Source organism: Strix uralensis, chromosome 4, assembly GCF_047716275.1.
Source record: "Strix uralensis isolate ZFMK-TIS-50842 chromosome 4, bStrUra1, whole genome shotgun sequence".
Taxonomy (NCBI): domain Eukaryota; kingdom Metazoa; phylum Chordata; class Aves; order Strigiformes; family Strigidae; genus Strix; species Strix uralensis.
The window spans coordinates 22809176-22824854 of NC_133975.1; the positions used below are offsets into that span (position 1 = coordinate 22809176).

Genomic DNA, 15679 nt, shown 5'->3' on the forward strand with positions numbered 1-15679 from the left:
GAGTCATATACAAGCACATTTAAATCCAGTATATTATTCTTATTACCAAAGAATGAAGTCTTATGGGAATTTGTGTTGGAACAGTTGCCTCCATGACAACGAGAACATCATAAAGATTTTAAGCAGGACTGCTGGCACCACCTATTATTAAGGTTGGCCAATGGTTCATATTTTCAGCTGATTATAACTTTGCTTAGGTTCAACAATCTGAACTCAAATTTTCCATGCTGAGTGAACAACTCAGGATGGATTTATTTGCCCTTTTTTTCCAACATAACTCTTCAATCAAATTTGCTAATCCCAAGAAAGTGTACAAAGAATACAAAGCAAAATATAGTTTCCTTGTATCAAAAATTCTGCAATGTCACATATTTTGGAAAAGAGATTTTTGCAAAATCTGTCAAGAATGTGTCTGTGGTTATCCCATTAAAATCTTCAAATCTGCTCAGGGTATAAGCCTCTGCAAAGCTTTCACATGCTTATTATTACAGAACTGCTAACAATAGATCTACGTGGAACTGACTCAATCTTTCCTCAGATAACAACTATTGCCTGGAACTCCTGACAGCCATACTGGTACTAAATTCAGGAAGTTCACTTTCCTAGGGTACTCTAATAGAAAAGTAGCCTTTTGAAATGCAGAAACAGAAATAGGCCTGCAATAAGTTAGAAAGAATGACATGGGAACTGGAGCTAGGAACATGGTCAACAAGGAATTTGAGGCTCAGAGCTCTCTGTTCTATGAGAAGGAGCACTGGACTAAAAGGCTGAAAGAGAAGAGGTCAGTGGGTGGACAGAAAGCTAAAACATTGAACTTGTGATGGTAAACAGAAATGGCAAGGAAAGATCTGAGAATAAGCAGAACAAAAGAAATGGAGATTACTGGTGAGGAGCCAATGTATTTGGGTGAACCTTAACAGACAGCACAAAGAGCCTAGATGAAAGAATAAAGGGGATAAGTGAAATAAGATGAGCTGGAGGAGAGAACTGGGAGCTGGCAGAAAGGCAATTTGGTTGATGACCAACTTATAATGGGACAAACTGGGACTCCTGACAGCCATACTATCAGTGCAAGCCAAAGAGATTTTTATTCACATTATGGTGGTGAAACAGTCACTCTAAGACTAGCAAGACTGTGATTTCTACAGTTGTATGATGAACAGAACCATGTGATAGTTCATTGCATGTGTACCCCACTGCATGTTCTATTTATAGGGGATGGTTGAACATCAGGAAAAAAGGTTACTTGTCCAGGCTGTTGCCTTCCTAGTTAAAAGGGATACTTGAGGTGGGGAGGGAAAGACTGCACCCTTAGGATGAGAATCTATTCAGCTTGAAAAATACCAGGTGAGGCAGGCAGAACTCACTGGATGAGGGAGACTGAGACCTTGTGAGAAGCAAAGGGCCTGTTGTTAGGTAGACACAAAGCCAAGCCTGGGAGGGAAAAGATTTCTAAAAGTCCTGAAGGGAATCCATGGAGTTTTCACCCAGAACATGTGGAGTTATCTGATTAAAAAGCAAAGATAGAAAAAAAAGACATATAGTGGGAGTAAGGGAGAATTGTTTCAAACCTTCTCAGGCAATTCTGATGTGTGAAACAGACTACTTCTGGGGAGGTTTCTTCAGGTTTTTTTTATAAAAAGGATTGCCTTGTTTACGTATTTTTATATTCTAAATAATCCAGCTTTAAAGACTGAGAGCCTTTCATTTCTTTTGGTGTGCTCATTTAAAAGAAAAGAACTTAGAGACCTATTCCCCTCAAGGTTCTCCTCTACTTGGGTTTGTCGCAGTTCAGCCATGCAAAAACTTCACAATACAAGGTAGAACAAGGTAGAACAGTTGCACCAAACTTTTTTCATGCAGCAGATTATGAGTTCCTCTTTTTCTGGCTGTACATTTAATACATTGAATGGCTAAACTGCTGAACCACAGGATGCCTGCAGCTGCACGTGAAGATGCTGGGAACAGTACTCCAAACTGAAGGGCTAAGTACTCTAAAAATAAGTCTACAGATGTTTAAACCAGTCAGATTATCAAATAATGCATCTCGGTGTCCCAGTCATAAAATGAGGATAATTCTTTCTCTTCACCTCTCCAATCTATTTTGAAAATAAATTCAATAATATGGTGTGAGGCAGTGAAACACCATAAAGTTACAGCTGCCGTAAAAGATGATGTTAAAATTAACAAGCTTGTTAACAAACCCATTCAGAGAAGGTTTTTACTAGTGTGAGTTGAATAAAACATGGGCCATATATTAAAGAATTTACTGCAATGAACAAGACCAGAAGTCCTTTGGAAAATATAGCCAGTGTTCATGTTGTTGAAAACAGTATTGAGAGTGTGGATGTTAATAAGGGTGTAGAGTCAGGTAAAATAAAAAAAGCAGCTGGTTACAATTGAATATTTATAAAAATTAGAATACCTTTAGATTTATATTTACTACAAAGGAGCTAGATAAAATTTTTTTACTATATGTTTAAGTATCTTTCTTTTTAAAAGATTGTCCTTCCAGAAAAAAAATGTATCAGCATCTAGGCTATTAATGTAATTAGCACTCAGCTATTAAAGGTATTTCAAGATGTTCACAAATGTCAAAACTAATACTTCATTTTTACTCATTTAATCACATTTTTGAAGTATCACTTTTCTTTGATGCTTTTAACTCTGGATCTATTTTCCAGGCATTATTAGAGTCACTTTTGCTGCAGTTAATGCCAGTTCCTCAATAATATTACCCTCCACTGAAATCTAGTCCTAGACAACTACCTTTGAAGGTCTAGGCCTCAGGGTCCCAGAATTAAATAACTGACTTCAAAAATTAGGCCCTACTTTAAAGGCTAAGTGCTAGATATAAAATACTTTGTTTAGACAAGCTTCAACCATCATAATACTGGGATTGTTACTTGCCAGCTCAAAAATGTTGTATTATCAACAACTCTTGCATCCTAAGTTTTTTTCAATGTTAGTAGCTTTGCACAATTCTACCAATTATCTTTCAAATATATTTCACAGTAATTTGTTAAGAATACTTCAGAATCTGTAGGTGTGAACTATAATGTTTTAAAATCAAGAAAGAAAATGTTTTAAAATCAAGAAATTATCTAAGCAAAGAATAGGATTTATTTTGAACTAGGAGTCACTAAATTAAAAGGGAAAGATAGTGGCAGATTGTAGATGTATTCTGTCTGATAAGATTTGGAGATTCTTTTTATTACAAAGATAATTGTCTGCTCTCAACTTTTTAATGAAACTACAGGGTTTTTAAGTCCAGGTAAGAAATAGTAGTTTAAACCTGAAAGTAACATGTAAACATCTGAAGACTATAACTTAGAATGGTTTGAACATGAAGGATAGAGTAAAATATAAAGGATTCAGAAGCAAGTGTCATCATATTGTGTATGAATATTAAGGATTACAACAATGAACTGGCATTTTCTGAGGTGCCTGAAAAGATCAGTGTGCATTGATTATGGCTGTAGTGTTGAACTGAGGCCTTCTGAGAAAATTTCTGAATCTGGATGATTTTAGGCATCAGAAATATGATAGTAAAGGGTATGAGATCATAAACTTGGTGAACAGTTTGAGAAATTCTGCTACAAGATCATATTCCATAATTTGAAAATGACAGAGAAAGATCTGGAAGCATTGTTCAATCACTGCATTGCTATGAGATATTTACATGACTCAGAAGTTAGAAAAAAAATGTGATATGGAAATGTGATGAAGAATTATTTCTAGTAGAGATAGAAAACCAGTAATACTATCACACAAGTCACTAGTGAGACCTCACCTGGAATTCTGTGACAAATAACGACAAAAATTCAAACTGGCAGAGTCCAGAGGAAGATTGCTGAGAAAACTTGAAGAAAAAGAAGATTAAGAAATCCTAGCAAAAAGAAAAAAATCTTTAAGAAGGATAAAATAAACTTTTATAACTGTTTTTGGGCAAAAACAGGAAGCCAGGAGTTATTTTGAAGGAAGATTGTAATCCAGTATCAAAATTACCATCAATATAAACTGACAGTCAAAATCCACACAAAATATGAAAGAAAATTTCGAAACTGCTGAATAATATCCTAAAAAAGCTTTTTAAATGTGAGACAAGAATACCAGAGATGAGGATCATGGAGACAAGGATCCTAGATTTTTCCAAGAGGAAATCTGAAACATTCCACTTACATGTGGAGTCTATGGAGTGGTATGGCTTATGAAGCAACAAAAGAAAGGCAATCCTAGAAATTAAAGTTTGTGAAATAGTATTTCATGTTGATTATAGTAGTTGTAGTGTAATTTTTAGTTAACAGATTTCTTCAAAGCTGCTTCTGGACAGTGCAGAAGTATTTCTTTTATCCTTAGCCATCATTTGGCACTGTGAAGGATGATAGAGGTTTACTTTTCTCTAAAGCATCAAATATTGATGACAGAAACAAGAGGATTCTCTTGTCCACTAGTATTTTTTCACACCTTTTTCTAAGCCAAACAATGGAAAAGGAATCAAGAGTAGGTTTGGCTGTGTAAGATTAACAGAAACTTCTGAGTTTGAAAAGTTTGGAAGAGCAGAGGGAGAGCAGAACCTACTACTGATGTATGTCCGCCTTCTAGGTGAAAATACTTCGACCCCTGTTACGGAGGCTCTCAAATAAACAAACAACTACCAAAAATTAGAAATTTATTGTCAACACAATTAACTAGTCCTCCACAAATTACACGTTCGAATGTCTGTGAGAGGAGAACAGAACAAGGGGTTAAACAAATAGGGTTTAACGGCAATCCAAAATGCTTCACAAAGCCCCACTACCCAGGGTTTAACGATAACCCAAAACGCTCTATCACTCACCTGACAAGTGAGGGCTCTCAACCTTGAGGACCTGCTCAGGGCAGCGTCCTGACCCAAGTCACCTCGAGGAGTTTCCTTGGGCAGCGTCCTGACCCAAGGGGAGAGTCCTCGACCGCAGCGTGCTGCTCCAGGGGACAAGCTCAAAATAGCTTCCCCAGGGGACTCCATTTATACCCAGGCCGAATCTGACCTGTAGTCAATAGCAGCTGCCATTGCCAAAGGCCCCAACTACTGTGAAGCCCCGAGAACAAAGGCAGTCACGAGCTGCTACCGTTCAGCAGCCAAGAAGCCCTATTTTCATTGGGCAGTTGCACCTGCCACAATCCCTACTATTGTGAATACCCAAGAAAATGAGGTTTTTGAGTCTTTCTAAAGTATTAAATTTACTGAGAGTTTCTGAGGTGGATTTCATGCCTTGCAGTATGTGACACTGTACAATGGTAACAGAATATTCTTAGACCCCTGTCATTTAACATGTAGTTGTCTCCTCTCACCTCCTGTTATTGAGGACAAAACTGAAGGATTCAGAATATCTCAGGTAAAAAAACAAAAATCTACATTTTTCCTTTTGCTTGTCTTCTTTATTTAACACATGCAGGTGTAAGGTGGTAGTCAACTGTTTTAAAGTTAAGAAAACCTGTACTGACTTCATTAGCTGAATAAAAGATTTATTATCCTGAGGGAATAAATACTGATGAACTTGTCTTCATTCAGCCTGGAAAATTTATTTTCCCCTGCAGTATAAATCAGGTAAAATTGTCCCAAATGTTAGTACTTTCCACCTGTGAACAAGTAGATATTTTTTAAATAAATAGAATAATTGTCATTTATGTTTCCTCCCCTCACTTCTCCTCTGTTCCAGTGTGGGTCCATTCCCTGCAGTCCTTTGGGAATATCCATCTGTGCCAAGGCAGATCCTCCACAGGCTGCAGGGGAATATCAGCTCAGCCATGGAGCACCACCTTCTCCTCTTTTTCTGATCCTGGTGTTTGCACTGCTGTTTCTCAGTCTTTCAGTTCACTCATCTTCTCCCTGTTCAGCATTCTCTGCCCTTTCTTAAACATGTTTTCACAGAGTTTCCACCATTTTGGCTGACAGGCTCAGATGGGTCCTGTGGTGGGTCTGTTGGCACCAGCTGGAACCAGCTGGAACAGGCTGCATCCACACAGAGGCCAACCCTGCAGCCCCTCCCTGCTGCCAACACCTCACCAGCAAGCCCAATACTTAATGTGGAGGAAGCTTAGCACAGAACATTGTGTATGGACTGCTTCATGACAAAGTCAGAAACAGAGGAGGAAACAAGGACAAGAACCCAGGTCTCTCTCATTCCAACTGAAAATTTTCATCATGAGACGGCAAAACCACACATTTTCCATGCAAGGCGTAGAGTTATCATCAAGTTCCAGCTACCTAAAAATTACATCCATTAATGAGGCAGCCTGCTTCCATTTTAGATCTACCCTCAACATGCTTTTAGAAAGATATCTTCGGATCTTAATCAGTGTGCAGAATCAGAGCCATCATAATTTTCCATTGCTGTATTTTTCTCCTAGAAACAAAGCACAGTTATGGACCACCCTGTCCTTTGCTGAGGAGGCATTACCTACAATTATGTAAAGTATAAGACATAATTCAGTTCACAAGGCTATGCCTAAAAAGTAGATATTTAGGAGCATTTCAAAATTCTAAAAGCTTAAGCGGGTTTCCTTCTGTTTTCAAAACAGCCAAAATGAGCGTTGTGGTATTTCTGTCTTACCGGGAACTGCTAATATTCAATTTAAACTCCATGGTTACCAGAATTTGCTTTATAGTCACAGCTCTGATGCTATACTGCTTATTTTCGTTACTGGAAGTATATTATTCCATTAATATATTTCAGAATTTTAAGGAAAAAAAAATGTGCATTCTGTACTGTTCAGCTGACATTATATACCTACTTAGTCAAACAGAGAAGCTTTACAGAATGGGTACAAATAAGAATGAAATGTCACTGTTGAATGGGATGGAGGAACTGGAATGATGTCAGCAACAGCTATTTATTTCTACATACAGTAAATTGTGACAGAGCTAGCATATTTTAAGGCAAAGTGAGACAAAATAAAAATATTCATGACCTCTATGATTTCTTTTCTTACCAACTTCTTTCGGCAGTACAACTTGGAAAAATAAAATCTTCGTATTTTTGTTAAAAAACAAGGTTACGGGTGATATTTGTACCTTCATTTCATGTTTGCATTCTATTTTCAAGGGAGCTTTAGAGGTGTTTTTTATTTATTCAAGGCATTATATACTTTGGATGAATGATACTCTTTTTGCAGTGTTTCCTTACTTTAATTTCTGTTTGATTTCCCCTAGGCAGATCTTTGTTTGTAAATATTTATCTGAATGTTAAACAATATTCTAATATACCTTTCAAAAAGTTCTTTGTCACTCTTTCCATACTTTGCTCATAGTTACAATATTCTTTCTCAAACAGTTGTGATATATGTAATCCTGAAAGCTACTTTGATCCCTGAAAGAAGCTTGTTGGAGTTTATCATTGTGGATTTGGAAGATAAGTATAACCAACTCTACACATGATTAGAATTTGGATCTGTATACTTACTAAACCACCTGACTCCCCTGTCCTCAGTAAAAAGTATAATTTTTAGCACTGTGGCAGAACATGCAGCATCAGAGCTTTACTTAGAAAAAATTACCTTAGAAAAATTTAAATCCTCCTACTTTCTGATTAAACCATAACATCTTTTTCTTCATACTGATGTATATACTCCTTATACCTGCTGTGATGACCTGCTTTTTGTCAAAGAATTGTCATAATCACACGTTGTAGAGGTATAGACCTTTAAATGGAGGTCACTGAACTATTAAAATAATCTGACATTTTGTAGCAGTTTAAACTACTGTCTGTAATGAATGATAATCAGTGCTTTTAAAGATAATATCAAACTAATTCTGTGGGATTAATAACTAGACAATTTAGAAAGTATTTTCGTTTTCAACCTTTTTGTCCTGTTGTGCAAGCCCCAGAATAAATGTAAGAGGTACAAGATGCCCTCTGTATCTTCTTGGTAGAAGCAATATTTTTTCCTGTACTTCTGGCATTCATATTGCTATCAAACTTTCATATGACATTATTTCTAATATCTTTAAAAAGCAACTAGAAGTGTAAACAATATTGTTACACTAGTGTTAACTTTGCAGGCACAGAAAAAAAATTCTACAGATATGTCTTTGTAACTAATTAGTTTTAGCTACTGGATACCAGAAAGGTTTTCTGCACAAACAATAAGTACCTATAAATTACATATAATTATTTTATAATAGGTACACTATGTCTATGTGAAGTCCAGGTTCACTTTGTAAATCCCTGGATGTACAGAAAATATGTTTAATTAACACTTTGCAATCCCTAGTCATGCAATTAACTAATTACTGGAAGCAGTTACTTAGAGATGTAAATATGTACTACTTTGTGAGTTTACAAGTTTGTCCATATAAATATTAAATCACATAAACAAAGTTCTATCTTCAGGCTAACTTAAATACATTAAAAGAAAATTCAGAGCCAGTCTGGAGACTACTTGTGGTGTTTCATTGCTTTTAGATATTTTAGGTTGTACTATGGAATATTTTTTAGTAGGATGAGCAGAGGCAGAGCTCAGAATATGCTAATATTCATGACTTGTATTATGTACCTTGTAATTTTCTTTCAATATTTTGCTCCAATAACCTTCACTGAAACATTTTGGGCAATGACTGCAACTGACTTAAAAAGCACAATGTATTCAAAAAACTACTAAAAGCTATGTGATGATAAATTTTCTTTTTACATATTTTCACAGTGTGGTTTTATCATTAGAATGAATTGAATAGATTAGAATAGAATAATGGAATAACAGAAATTCTAAGGATTAAAGCTATGGAACTGAAAAATGATTGATTGACAACTGAAGAGTTGGATAGTAAATTCTTCTGTGTCTCAAGAATAATATGGAGAGGCAGATCAAGAGATTTCAGAGAAGAAGGAAGTTAAAAGCAGAATTGGATGTCTTCTAACAAAGATAAAACAAACAAAAAGAATAAATTATTCAAAACCAACCAGAAAAAGCAATTTCTACAAGTAAATAAGGAATTAATTAATGGATAAGAACATCCTAATGCTTGGGCTCAACACTTCATTGAGAAACAGCTGAATTCTTTATTTTGATATGTAGACAGATCCTTTTGGAGGACATGGTTAAATGTTGTAGGCATCTGGAACAAAAATAGTGCATGTGATCTTTTATTATTTACTATAACACATGGGTTCTGCTAGTAAAATAGCAACAATAGTAATTGACAAATGCAGTAAAAGACACATGCCATTCAAACACATATTAATAACGTGTTGATTTGCCAAAGTATGTGCTGAACACTGTTCCTTGGCCTGTCAGGATTTTGCCTGTGATCCTGTCCAAGACATCTAATTTCTTTAAATCACCACTTTACAAATATAAAACATCAAGTCAAAATATATCTAGGCATTTAATATTTCATGTATTCATCAGTACATGGCAGATGCAGAGAAGCGGACTGACAAGAACAGTTTATTTGAGTAATATGAATAAAATTTATGTTTTAAAAGATGTTTTATGTCTAATGTGCTTAGAAAATTTTAGAAGGGCCATAACATAATAAAACTATTTAAACAAATATTTTTAGTAGGGAGGTTATATTTTTTGATGAGTCTGTAGTTATAAAATAATTTTGTAATGGTAGTTCCCATGTGAAAACAAAAAACAACAGACAAAACCCAAAACCAAAACCCAACCAAACAAACCGTTAAAACCATAATGACTGTCTTTTATTTATTCTGTTTAATTTTTCAAGGAGCTGGTAGCCACCATGGCATAGATATGTAAAACAAATATTTCTAAGGCATTCTAACTCTAATATAATCTTAATTAAACTATTGAATTTTATTATTTCTTGTACTTCTCTCTTATTTCTGAAGTTTATACATTCAAATTTTCTGCCTAAATCAACTGAAGACTGAAATTTGCAGTTCCCTGACTGATCCTCTGAAGGAAGGACTAGTACAGCTACAAAGACAATGGTACTTGCAAGCTCCACTGTCAAGTATTAATTATTTTTATTTGCACCTCATTTACAGTTTAATTAAAAAGCAACAACTCTGAAGCTCCACTTTTGAAGACCCTGATATTTGAAGCTGATGTTGGTTTGTTGTTTATGTTGTCAAATTCACGTTATATGTACTGAACCAAAAATCTGCTGCCAGTTCTAAGTAACCACCTTCCACAAAACAACATTTAACTGTAATGTCAAGCAAAAGGATACTGAAAAGCAGAATTAACTTTGAGAAGTTTGGTTACCATTCGCTAATAAGATGTACTAATAGAATAGAGGGTTCCCAGGGTTTTCAAATTTGATGTTCCTTTCAGTTCCTTGAAACTAGATTGGCAGAGGCTGGAACTTTTTTGGGATATGGCATATATACTGGGCATGAAGATTGCATACGCCTTGAAAGTTCTGAGCTTAATTTTTTTTTTTTTTTTTTTTTTTTTTTTTGAGATTCAAAGGGTAGCTGAGTTCACACAGCTTTATTGACTGGACAATGCATTCTACATTCCTTCAAGGGACTGAGGGAATGAACAGAATGAAAATAGGAACCTTAAGGCATAGCAGAGAGTTTCTGGGAAACATAAGTATCAGTATACTGATTTACTAGCTTAATTCAAATTTTAAAATATTATAGTAGCTGAAGAAGTTTCACTTTTGTGAAATTCAGTGCATTCCTGCAGTGATAATTCATGATATGTGGCTTAGCATTTTCAGTATATACCAAGTTTAACTATATACCAACCAGTGTGTTATGAAATTACACTCTAGGAGGATGTAATAAGTAACTTACAAGGTCTCTCCACAATGCACTCATCTGTGGTTGTTTCATCTTCTATTCCTTTCCTAGCAAGTGGCTGGATTTAGCAAGAAGCATAATCTCAGCATATGGAGAGAGACCATATGACATGTATGTACTAGTCCCGACATAGGTATTCAGCCTCATCTCTGCATTGCAACATGTCTGCAGCTACTGAAATATCCTACTTGGATAATGACAGCATACATTTATTTTTCATTATTATTACTGCTACTATTATTATTTCCTACGTCTAAACATATATTATATTGGTTTACTTACAAAAGGAGGGGAAAGAAACCATTTAATATCTCTGATTCAAATGATTCTTTTGATTCTGTATGGATTTATTTTACTCTTTTTTAATATCTATTGTTTTATTCTTCATTTGAACTTTACATCCAGCATTCTGTCATCATATTCCTTTGGGAGGTTGTTGCATTTCTTCTCCCACCCCTTGATTTTACACATTCTCTAGCTCTAATTTTTCCTTGCTCTTCTAGGGGAAAGGTTATGTGTGGCATCACCGCCTTTCACTTTGAAAATTCTGTTTTCTGTTTTATTGGACATTCAGCTTCTCAGGAAGGGCATGGATAAGTTCAAAGCTTTACTATGCCTTGCATACCACTTTGTGACCTTTTCCTCTACCTTTCCTCATGATTGCTTAAATTAATACTGAGGAGTGCTATCAAATCAAAGGATCTCAAAAAGAGTGCTCATCTATATATTCAGTATAAGGCAGGTACTTAATTTCCTTGCTGAAACAATCATAATAAGCCATTATCTTTCACAGAAAAAAAAAAAAAAAAAGAGAAAAAGACAGTTTCAAAAGATGTGCTATCAAATTAGAATTACTTGCATTGAAAACTTTGATTGTAAAAATCAGCGTTATTGCTTCCTTTTAGGTTTGTATTCACTGAAAACATGACATCTGAAAGAAAATGCCTTATTTTTTAAATCTGTTCTTTTTAACAAAGGAATGATAGTTAAAAACATTTAGGACCGAACTAGAAGCTGAAGTATATTTGTAAGAGGAAATAAACATGCATTTATTTGTAATGAAATGTGGTCTTCTAATGCTAAAATGGTAAATAATTATGTAAGACTAAACTACAAAAAAATAAAATAAAACCCAGTCAAAAGATGGAATCCACAGATCTCACCAGGGTGGTAAAAATCATGAATGAGAATTCTTGCAGTTGAAAACTATATTGACCCGAATTTTTCTGTTGACATAATTTATTCTTTTTTGTTTTGCCTGACAGAACCAAACACTTGTCGCTATGTGTAGCCGTAGAGCCAAAAATGATGCACAGCTCATGTAATACAGTAAGTGCTATCTCCAGTCAGGAAGTCCCTCCTGTGATATTAAAGTGCCAAAAAAAGATGATCAGCAAAGTGAAGACAAGTACATAGAATTCCTGCGTATCTGAAACTGCCAACAAGACGAATTGTTTTTGTAGTAAGTGCCTAAGAAACCCATTAGTACCACTTCCACTTGGAAGCCGAAATGAATCCAACATAAGAGCACAGTCTGTAAAGCAAGCCTATGGCAGACAGTGACATTGTTGGCACCTGCAGCATAAAGGAGGAAATTGAGAAAAGTTGTCCTGGGTGTGGAGATAACTAATTCAGTACTATTAAAGGGAGCTGCATCTGTGGCTGGATTGAGTTTTACAAATACACACACATAGAGGCACCAAATCCTGCAATCTGCACAGCAGGAGCCCAGTACTCAAGACTGTATATTCTGAGTTTTTAACCTTTTCCTTATACAACATATTTGCAAATGAATGAATGTCAGGATGCAACAAATACATTCAGTTTCACTGGATAAATACCTTTGCCTGATTGATGTCTCTGGTAATGAGGTCAGTCCAGAAATGGATAACACTAAACAATGAGAAAACTTCCTACTCCTCTTTGGTTTATGTTTCACTTAGCCTTCACACTGATTTTATCTATGAACTGTCATTCACAATAGTCCTGATATTTAACAGTTAATTAGAAGTGAAAATTGACGACATTATTTTTTAGATAACTTCCAGCTATCTTCAGTTTTAACTGTCTGAAAAAAACTCCACACTCAAATTGTTCTCTATTTATTTATGTATCTTTTTTGCAAAGATCTTAGATCACTTGGATAGATAACTTTTATATAAATTCAATTATCATTGCTGCTGTTTCAGCTGATAGCTAAGAAGGATGTGTTATTGTATGTGTTTACAGTGAAAAGTTATCTTCACAACGAAGAAGGTAAGAAAATTCATGTTTCAGCCTACAGGTTTATTCTCATTAAAAAAAAAAAAATATCTGTTGAAGGATAATGCCTTTTAGAGACTTTAATTTGTTTGTTTGTTTTCTCATTACAAGTTTATCAGCCAAGAACTGGAAATCACATTATAGACTTAGTCTCATAAATTTGTGACTTTCAACTCTGCATTCCCAGTGTGAAAAAAAATCAAAAATAATCTGGAAGGATCAAATTAATGTATCTTCTAGATTTTTACTTTATAAATTGATTAATATTGATAATATTTTCACTTCAATAATGTTTGTGCTAGATTTTTTACTCATATTAAGCAAATTTATAATTTCTCTTAAGCTCTTGCTTGGTTCAGTAGAACTTGATTACATAATTTCTGTATATTTTCATGGAATAACAGGTCTTCTACAGTGTTCAACAGATGATTCAGAATTTGACAAAGAATAAGTAATGGAGCAATAGGCAGATATTTTCTCTTCCATAGAAAAAAAATGTTATATACTCATTCAGTGAAAACATGGAAGAAAGCCCAGCTAAAACTTCTCTATCTTCATATATCCATTTTTTGAGCATATATATTTCATAATTTTTAATGAGTTTACTTGTCTACAGATCTGGAAGAAAGTAATTCTCTATTTCACAGATTGTAAGGCTGAAGCACAGAACATTACTGACCTTCCATAAGTCACAGAGCAAATCTGCAGTAAAGCTGAGAATAGAATCTACTTATTTAAAGTTGTGATATATAGATATCTATCTCTCTATAGATAGATACGATAGATATATATAGATGTAGAGATACATTTATATATCAAGAAGTTTTAGCTGGGCTTTGTTTCTCATATATTATGAAATACAAATTCTTTGATGTGTATTTACATATTTATTCGTAATTACACTGCTAACACAATACCATTTTTTTAATCATTTGGCTTCACAGACAATGGCTTCTCAAACTGTTGTTCATTCTTCAAAAAACAAGCATGAAAGATATAGTCTGTCAATAGTGTGTGGAGGAAGCCTATACTGCAGGTAGCACATTTGCAGTATTAAATCCTTGATTTTGTTGCCTACCTGTCAAGAGATATTAAACTAGAAGGATCCACTCAACCACACCAGAACGCACAGGTAGGGATAGTTTGCTCAAGGATCTTCCTGGTTGCCTTGTCTGCCACCTAGTGTCAAACAAGCTGCTTATTTTGAGACTGTAGGGTTTTTTTAATATCTGGTGGTTATGAATCTGTTGGAGGTTCACATTGAAGGAAACTTCTAAGATTCAATATAATATTAAATGCAAAACAAAAACCACATTGGGGTTTGATACAACATCTTTTGAAGATGATAATATTCTGAATGTAAATTTTGAAAGGACAAAAAAAGGAAAATATTGTAAAAATCAGTCAACATGATTTTTAGGCCAATTCAAAATATGCAGGTGGACAAAAAGGGGCTTATAGGAATGTTAAAATCTAAGTAGCCTAATTTTAAGGCTGTTAAACACTCATAAATCTCATTGGCTTCACAGGATTTATGGAGAGCATATCTGTTTCAGAACCAGAGAAAATAACGATGTATGAATAAGATCTACAGTGGGAGTTCTTATTTAATAGCATTATTTTATTTCAGGGTTAATCAGATATGATTACTTTTAAGATACATTTTAAACATTGCACAATTATTAAAATATCTATTTCATGGTTGCCTGCAAAAGTGGGAAAGTGGCCTTGATGACTCTGATCTCTATTCCTGTAACAAAACATACATCCCCAGTATTTATTATATATATTATCTGGTCTTTTAAAGGGTCTTTGTCTCTTTTATCTTAAACTTTTTATTTTCTGCCTTCCTCTTGTCCCCTCCAGTCTATAGAAAAACTTGTCTTTTGGGACTTCCTGAAAAGTTGAGGAAAGAACAGCATCTTTAGTCAGAAAATAGCCCAAGGGTGTTAAGCTGCAATGTCTAAAGGGCTCCTTGTTCCTCTGCAGCATGCAGCTGCAGAAATTGATCTTGATCTGATAGAAGGTGCCCGGTACAGAAAGCTAGATATGTTTTCTTTGACCAAAGAAGGATGTTCTTTGGTTTGCACATGCCAAAATAGCAACCATTTTCTGTTTTTCATCAGGTCATTCTAATAATTTCATAAAAAAATAAATCAAATCTTTTGTCACGATCTGTGGCTAAGCTATACAAAACACTTAATTCAGTTTATTGTGAAAGCATCCTTTTCAAAGGACTGGGTCTCCACTTGTTATTTTTGAGTTAGAAGTCCATAGTTCATCTTCTGATATATACCTCTTAGTCTTCCAAACAAAATCAGCCAGCCTTAGGACTTAGCATCTTTAAAAATTTCCCCTTGTAAGTCTGCTGGTATAAGTATCCAAAGATTAAAATGCATCTTTCTGAAAACAAAATGTAATTTATTTGCACACAGAATGGGTATTCACTGATGATAACAATGCATATGTGTACTCTCCTGCATATGCTTGTGGCTAGCAGGTTGAGGGAGGTGATTCTCCCCCTCTACTCTGCTCTTGTTAGACCCCACCTTGCATAATGTGTTCAGCTCTGGGGCCCCCAATATAGGAAGGACATAGACCTGTTGGAGTGAGTCCAGAGGAGGGCCATGACGATGATCAGGGGGCTGGAGCACCTT

The 15679-nt window shown here is 35.0% G+C and overlaps 1 long non-coding RNA gene across 1 annotated transcript in view; it reads right to left on the reverse strand.

The window, feature by feature from the left end:
* Window positions 1-15679, reverse strand: part of LOC141942099 (uncharacterized) — a 38826-nt gene that overhangs the window by 9891 nt on the left and 13256 nt on the right. The gene's annotated exons all lie outside the window — the stretch shown is intronic.